This window comes from Miscanthus floridulus, chromosome 14 (assembly GCF_019320115.1).
Source record: "Miscanthus floridulus cultivar M001 chromosome 14, ASM1932011v1, whole genome shotgun sequence".
Classification (NCBI taxonomy): Eukaryota; Viridiplantae; Streptophyta; class Magnoliopsida; order Poales; family Poaceae; genus Miscanthus; species Miscanthus floridulus.
Window position 1 is genome coordinate 52800340 of NC_089593.1, and position 8869 is coordinate 52809208.

At 45.5% G+C, this 8869-nt stretch overlaps 1 pseudogene; it reads left to right on the forward strand.

The window, feature by feature from the left end:
• Positions 1-3360: 3360 nt before the first annotated feature.
• LOC136503448 (ATP-dependent helicase HRQ1-like) lies at positions 3361-5075 on the forward strand (annotated as a pseudogene).
• The last annotated feature ends 3794 nt before the right edge of the window (positions 5076-8869 follow it).

Sequence of the window (8869 nt, forward strand, 5' to 3'; positions counted from 1 at the left end):
CAAGGCAGCGCTGCGTGTCTGCTTACCGCCCGTATAGGCTGCCCTGGCCTTCCACCTCTTCCTCCTCGGCGGCAAGCCCCTCCTGGACGCCAAGCTCGCCAACCTCTCACTCGCCCGGGGCGAGTTCGTCTCCCTCATCCCCTTCACTGCCAAGCTCGACGCGCCGCCGATGGCGAGCGCCAATCCGAACCCACGCGTCGGCACCTGTTCCGCCGCTCTCCGCTCGCCTGATAAGCTCCCTCCCGTTGCCCTCTCCTTCCTCTATTTTCTCATCACCGCCGCCCAGTTTTGCTCGCCAGCAAAAATTCACCATCGATAAAGCTCCACCGTCCAATAGCTCTCTCCACCAGCTTCGCCTTGCCCCTGCGCCTCGATTGAGCCCAGCCTAGCTACTGCTATCGGCTGGGATCGCCTGTAAGCCCTATTTTCGCCATGGCCGAGCCGCCATGGCCGCCGAGCTCCCCCTCGACGTTCCTAGTCATCTCGGACTGCTTTCTCTCCTCCTTCGTTGCTGTTTAGTACTCCTTTTGACATCACGAGTTTTGAACGATTACAGGTTGATCGTTTAACCCATAGAGTTTGCTGGGACACCGCCGCGACGCCGGTGTGAGCCGCCGTGACTGTCGTCGTCGTCTGTAGAAGCCTCCAATGCATCTCGGCTTCATCTAGTTATCCGCTCAAGTCATGGTGAGCCTCTTCGTGCCAAATCCAGCTCCATCTTGATCAGTTTTGCGCCGTAGTTGCCATTCCATCGTTGCGCCACCACGGTCAGCTGTGTGCGCCGCTGGTTGCCGTGGGCAGGCCGGTCGGGGTCATCCTAGGCCACGCCAAGTCCACCTATCGGTGCAGCTGAGTCTAGCGATGATCTTGCGCCACCTCACCGCCATCTCTACTGCCTTAATCGGCCGGCAACGTCGCCGCCGTGTTTCCTTGCGCCGCTCGGCTCGGGGAAGAAGACAATAGACCTGTCGTGTCAATTAGAGAAAGGGCAGGGTGTTGAATGAAAAGTCAGTGACTTATTTGAATTGTGTCACAGAGTGTTGAAGTACCGTGGGTTAATTTCAAGAAAACCCGAGGGCCTTTTTGCGAAACTGTCATGTTAGCCGAGGCAGGCCGCCGTGGGCCGGCCTGTTGCTTCTCTGGGCCGACTTGGGCCAAAAGGGCACCCAAGGCCTGTTTTCCTTTTTAGATGTGTTTTATTAATTTAATTAATGTACTAATTTTGTTTAATTCATAATTAAATAATATGATGAGATAAAATTATGAAAATATTTGTGTGACCTCTCTGAGATGTGAACTATTTAGGAAAAAATATTAAATGTTACTTTTCAGTACATTTTGAGTGTGATAAAAATTGCTCAAATTAATTAATAAATGGGATTCCATTATTTTTCTAGGCTTAGATAATTATCCAAAAATTATGAAAATTGTTTTTCCACTTAGTTATCATGTGATGAGCATTCCCAAAAATTTGGAGCTCATTTGGAAAAAGTTGATTTATATCATAATGTTGAATTAATTAATTAATTAAAACAAATAGTAAACCTTAATGACTTAGGTTTTGTTTGAATTTGGGATTGAGTGATGACCTTGGGTCATTAGCATAAAATGATCCTTGACACTTTAAGTAAGTGTTTGAGTTTATGATCAAGTTGTGATTAAGAAATGTTAATTAGTATAACCTCACTAAAGTCATTAGTGTAATCTAAGTAAACCATAGAGAAGGTTTAATTAGTTGTTAGTTTGTAACTATACCATGAAGGAAAGTTGTATTCAAGTTATTAACTTTTGCATCTATCGTCAAGCATCATGTTTATATCTCGCATCATATTAAACATGGCATTGTTACTACGTGTAGTGAATGAAAGTGAGAACTTGGTAGTCAACCAAGTTGTTGAGGAAGTCAACCCACCGGTTGAGGTCGGGTTTGATATCTGTGGAACATCTCTGGAACTTGACTTTTCCGACAATCAAGGCAAGCCCTGGATGCATTTAAACCTACCTTGTGTTTTACAAAATTATATCGCTTTTGTTTTTAAATACTGCATTAAGTGATTAGGAGTTGAGTGGAAACCTAATTGGTGCATTACCAACCTTGTTTTTCTATATCAACCTTGTTACCAGTTTTAATTTGAGAATGCCTAATTATGCTTAGCCATGCTTAGACCGATAAAGGTCGGGTGATTACCTGTCACTTGTGAGATATAAATGGATTTTTGGTTACGATTGGTTATTTATGTTATCATGAGATATAATCATGTGGAGTAATAAATCTAGACCGGGCGGACTCGGTGTATGAGAGCCACAAGACATGGATGTCTTATGAGCGGGTTCTTTCCGCCTGTGTCGATTAAGAACCGTCCGTTGTTGAATTGCATGAGGTGAGACTTTATAGTACTGGCCACATACTCCGGTAAGCCTAGACTTGGCTATTTTATTATGAGAATGGCTACTCGCACACTAGGAGTGGAGAGATGGCGAGAGTAGCGTGTACCCATGTGGCAATAGGCTGGATTGGTGGAGTACTGTGCTCTTGGGTGGCGCAGACCCATTCTTGTTTTAGAAAATCTGAGGGTAGGTTGGTATATGTAGGTCATGGACCTGCATATGTCGTGTGGTTGGGAATCCCCAGCTAGGTTATAATTGGTTCGAATCGTCGTTGCTCCTCGGTTATGGAGACTCAACTCACTGTTCATCATCGTAGTTAACAAATGAAACTTGAGTAGGATTTGAGAAAGAGTTTGATATGAAGTTCATGATCTCAATATGGATCATGTCAGCTTTATATATGATCCGTATGAAGAATTAAATGTTGAAAGAAAGAATCTTGTTAGAGAGCTTTTATGCAAAAGAACTTTGATTCTTGCTAAAGCCTTACCTTGAATCCCCGAGCCTGCATTCCTGAGTCTTCTCCGTTTTTACATTGGTTAAGTCTTGTTGAGTACTTTTGTACTCAGGGTTCTTTAACCCTTGTTGCAGGTGAGCCTCATGAGCAGGTCTGCCTTGGACCGTGCTGCATGATGGTTGTTCAAATCAAAGATGACAAGTAAATGTGTGGCCCTTGGGCAGGGCACTTTAATTGTGTGTTTTGTTTTATGTTACTTAGGCTACTCCACTACTATGGTTTGTAATAATAATCGTACTTGGTTTGTGAAATAACTGTTTTGTAACTAAGTTATTGTAAGACTTTCGCTATTTTACTCTGATGTAAATTAATGAATAAACTATTGTAATACTGCAATGACTCTGTAATGGATCCTGCTCGAAAGAAATCATGGATGATTCGGGTTTCCCGAGGACACCCGACAGGCTTCTTAAGTTACCGAGAACATATGCATAGTCGTCAGAAGTAATTGGATAATGATAGGTGCATGTGGGCCCTATAATTTAGGAGGTTCTGCCACACCATGCTACGCGCAGTTCTGGTGGATCCTGTCCAACCTTGAGTACATCGTCACCGACGAGGCTCACTCCTACAGGGGTGCCTTCGGCTGCCACACTACGCTCATCCTCCGGAGGCTAAAGCGCGTGTGCGTGGACGTCTATGGGAGCCACCTAACCTTCATATCTTGCATGGCGACACTAGCAAACCCCCGGGGGCACGTCACGGAGCTCGTCGGCCTAGACGCTGACGACGTCGAGCTCATGCAGAACGATGGCAGCCCTTGCTGGCCCAAGCACTTCCTCCTATGGAACCCATCAGTGTCAAGGCAAGGGAGGTGCTCGAGCGCAGCGTAGGAGGTCTCCCACCTCTTCGCTAAGATGGTCTAGCATGGGCTCTAGTGCATCACCTTCAAGCTCTATGAGGCCGTGCTAGCGCACGTGAGATCCTCGAGGAGACCTTGACGGAGCTTGCGGACACCATCTGCATGTACCATGGTGGGTATGTCGCCGAGGACCGAAGGAGGATCAAGGCCGACCTCTTTGGCAGGACGCTCCGCGGCATGGCGGCGATGAACGCTCTTGAGCTTGGGATCGACGTTGGTGGCATTGATGCGACACTACACCTTGGGTTCCCTGAGAGCATGGCAAGCCTGTGGAAACATGCCAGGCATTCCAGGCGGAGGTCGAAGCCGTCCATCACCATCTATGTCGGCCTCAACAACGCGCTAGACCAGTACTTCATGAGCTTCCCACACAAGCTGTTCGGTAAGCCGGTGGAGCACTGCCACATCGACTCTCGCAACTGCAAGGTCCTAGGGCAGCACCTCGCCTATGCCGCTTTCGAGAAGCTGCTGTGCCCGAAGCACGACGCTAGGCACTTTGGTCCTGGCATGGACGGTGCCATGGTGACCCTAAGAGATCAGGGTCACCTGATGAACACGAACACGAACATGAACAGTTCTGATCAGTCAGGCGTGTGGAAGTATGTCGTGCCTAACAAGAACCCTGCTCGCGTGGTGAGCATATGAGCGATCGAGCACGATAGGTACAAGGTGGTGGACAAGTAGGGCTACCGGGTGCTGGAGGAGATCGAGGAGAGCAAGGCTTTCTTCCAGGTGCACGAAGGCACCATGTACATGCACTAGGGCGTCAGCTACTTGGTTGAGCAGCTGGATCTGTCGATGAGGACGGCATACTACCGAGCAGTAGCTAATCTCAAGTACTACACTAGAGTTTGTGACATCATCGAGATCAACATCCTCCAAGACAACGGCCATGGCGATGGAATTACCGGTGATGAAACTACATCATCATCATCATCGCCAAGGCTGGGGTTCGACGGTGGCATGCACGTAGCGTCGCATGCGCTGCTCAGTGTCCTGCCGCTGTGCATGATGTGCACCGCTTCCAACCTCGGGACATGGTGCGCCGCCGCCGCAGCACATGGGAGTGGAGCTTCGGGTGATGGTGGTGATAGGGTGCTTGGGGTCCTACAGCTATACGACAAGCACCTCGTTTACATCGGCCTGGCGATGTAGGTGGAGCATCGCTTCGGTGAGCTGCTGGTCATGGCCCTACAGCTGGTCTTGGTGTGTGGCTACGCCGGCGTGGATGGCTGCCTGAGCTATGTGCAGAAAAGAACTAGGGGCCTCTCTGCTTATTTGCACGCCCCAACCCAGGCTCACGCGTAGCTCATGTGTGCTTTGTGGACGCCACATCGGCAAAAACCTTGATCTGATGAGTTATGGACCTAAGTGGCATACTTAAACAACATTAGGGTGCCAGAAGTACGATTTGAGAGTTTGTGGACCTAAGTGGCACCACACGACAAGTTTAAGGGCCTACGATGCATATACCTCTAGAACCTATTTAGCCAAATTCAAATCCTCGACTTGCTAGGAGTTCTCGGTGATGTGACCGGAGATTAAAAAACATTAGCATTAAGGTATTGTCCATCTACCATAACCTACTACTAGTACTAGCTGTACAATGACCATGTTGACAAGATCCGATGAAAGAGCAAATAGGCTTGTTGACAACCAAAATTGTCCATTCTATGAAATTGTCAAAATATGGAGCAAACTTCACCATTGCATTTCTCTCATCGAGACGGTAAAAAAACATATATGGAATGTCTATTTTGGAGTTTGGATGAAGGAGTTGTTCCCTCAAGAAAATCTTACCCTACCAGAACTTCTAACCCCTTGATTTTGCATGGAGGTTCTGGGTCTGTGCGAAAATCAGAACTTCTGACCCCCTATCAGAACTTCTGATTTTCACCTAAAAGTGCTGGCTTTGTGTGGAAATCAAAACTTTTGAGCCCATCAGAACTTCTGATGTTCGCCTGGATGTGCTAGCTTTACACAAAAATCAAAACTTCTAACCCTATCAGAACTTCTGTTTTTCACAGTCCGAATCAAGGAGAGTCCAAACTCGATTTCAACTCTTCCAAACTCATGGGAAACTTAGATATTAAGTCTTGGAGAGGTTTTCTATTGGGATAAGACCACCTCCCTCTATATATATGAGAGGATCATGGCCAATTGAGTTCCCATCTATCCAATCATCATACAAACCAATCTATCAACTCCTTTTTCCCTAATTCCCCTCTCTCAACCTCTCTTGCTGTTCATTGAGTTTCCTAGCAGAGATTCAGTGGCATCCTCGATGGCCTTGCTGGTCCTAGGAGATCCTCCACGTGGTCCTCCCTGATGGGTCTTCCCAAGAGAAGTTCAGGAGCTTTTCCGGCCAAGAACAGGCTCTACATCGGTCTTATCGGTCTCTAGATTGGATTGATCGACTACGCCATGTTCTTGCTGCGTTGCCAGTTCTGTGAAACTTCTTTGGGCATCCAAGGCCCTACTGGTGTGTTGGCTTGGGGTCATCTTCAACGTCAACATACTTTTGGCGACTCCGCTGGGGAGAGCAAAGTGAATCAAGAATCAATCTACTAGCAACATGGGATGCAACGATGGTACTGCCACCGATGTGGGTGACAAGACCATCCCTTCAATGAGGCTAACATGATCTTTCCTCAAAATATGGATGAGCTTCTAGATGAGTTACGCCAGAAGCCACAAGCCAAGCTCGATGCCGATGTCAAGGCTTTTTTGGACAGCTGCACCAAGAATCAGCACGACAAGGTTACTCAATTCCATGAACCCACCTATGGCGATGCTACTACTTCCACATCTTCAGGCGCCAGGGAGAAGGGAGATGGAAAAGCTAAGTATGATGAGGAGGTAAATACCGATGCTTATCCTACTCATGCTAATTTTGCTCAGATGTTGATAGATGAAAAGAAATTGCATAATAATAATCTTCAGCATCTTTCTAATCTACTTCAAGCACGTATGGATAAGTTAGAGGGCAAGACAACCGATTGTGATCAATCGGGTGCCGTGCAACAACCTCAATTTGTTATGCCTTTGATTTTTTATGAAAATCAAACCTCTCAGGCTTTCGCTAGCCAATTTCAATCGGCCCCTTCAGCATCTGAAACCAATAAGGCCGGTCAACCTGGTGCTAGCACATCTACACGTACAAGTACTGGTGCACAAAGTTTGGGTCGAGCATTTTGAACCGATTATGGATCATCAACAAATAGAGCTTCAGTGGGGCATAATATTTTACCAAACCCACCATAGTCACCTAGTCAAATTCCTACATTTAATGTTACTCCTAATGCTCCTACTACCAATTTTGATGATGCTTTGAATCGGTTTAAGGATGAACTAGCTAAATCTCTTGAAATAGTTTAGGAGTGCAACTTAAATCTAGTAGGAATACTTATCAAAAGTCGTACCCTTCTACTTATGATTTCATGAATGCACCTAAAGGGTGGAGGGTACCTAATTTTTAGAAATTTAGTGGTGACGATAGTAAATCGACCATGGAGCATATTAGCATGTTTCTTGCACAATTGGATGAAGCTAGTGCTTATGATTTTATGAAAGTTTGTAATTTTCCTTTATCTCTTACTAACATAGCTTTTGCATGGTTTACTTCATTACTGTCTTGTTCTATTGGTTTATGGTCTGAATTAGAAGAGAAATTTCATAATCACTTTTATAGCGGTGCTCATGAAACTAGATTGTCTCACCTTGCATCGGTTCGTCAAGGGCGTGATGAGTCCATCCATGATTTTTTCAAACAATTTAGAGAGATTAAGAACCGATGTTTCCATTTAAATATATCTAAAAGAGATTTAACTGATTTATGCTTTGCCAGTTTATGTTCTAGTATTAGAGAAAAGCTTGAGCATTATGAATTTCACAATGTTAATCAACTTATGCAAAAGGCCATTTCAATTGAATCATGCCTTAAAGAGTCTTGTGATGCTTATAAATCTCATCGTCAGAATGTGCATTTTGTTGGTGACTGTTTCGATGATTCTGATGATGATAATAAAGAATGTTTAGCTACTGAAATTAAATGGCCAGTAGAGAATAAATTGGTTACTTGTCCTCTCAAGCCGATTCATAAAAATTAGAATGAGGAAATGAAATTTACTTTTGATTTCTCTAAATGTGACCGAATCTTTGATGAATTGTTGAAATTCGGTTATATTAGAATCAATTATACATTGCCTTCAGCTGATGAGTTAAAGAGAAGGGCTTATTGCAAATATCATAATTCTTTTTCTCATGCCACTAATGATTGCAATGTTTTTCGTCGGTAGGTCCAATCGGCCCTTAATGAGGGACGATTGATTCTTACTAAAATGCAAGTTGATAAGACCCCTTTTTCCATGCACATGGTTTAAGTAGGGGCGCCCACTGTTTTGATTCGTTCAGAGCAAGCCAATAAAGCCCAAGGCAAGAACATGATTATTGGCGAACCACGTGTAGCACCGAATGTTGAAATGAATTCAGGACGCAAAGTGGTGCTTGAGAAGGATGATGAAGGCAAGAACAAGTTGAAGATCACCGCTGGATCAACATAATATTTAAGAAGGAAACAGTGGTATGAAACAACGATAGCACAATAGAGGCCAGCTAGGCTGACTCGACTAGTTGGCCAAGCCAACTCTAGCACACAGTAGGGCCAGTCGGCTTAGCTGACTTAGGGAGTCGACTGCCACCACCTCCGCCAAGTCGGTTGAGCCGATTGCGCTAGCCAGCTTAGCTAACTCCCCTAGTTCCAACAGCTTCGGCGCCTCCAGTGTTCATGCTTTGCGCACATTTGTTCCTCAATGATCAGAGATTGGCACCTGGAAGACCAATGAGAAGAAGAACCAGGGAGAGTTCGTGAGGAAGCAATGCACCTTTGACAGGCTCATGACCAAGTATAAGCAGCAAAAGGCTGATTCCTAAAATCGGCCGTTCAAACAAAGAGGGTCTACTCTGCTAAGCAGGAAGATGACAAGATCAAGCAATTGGTGGTGGTGCAACCAATAGCTCTCTCTCAGAGAGTTGTTCCTCATGTATCTCATTGGGGTCCCCTGATTCTGTTGGTCAAATCTGAAGGACCTCCGTGTTTAGAT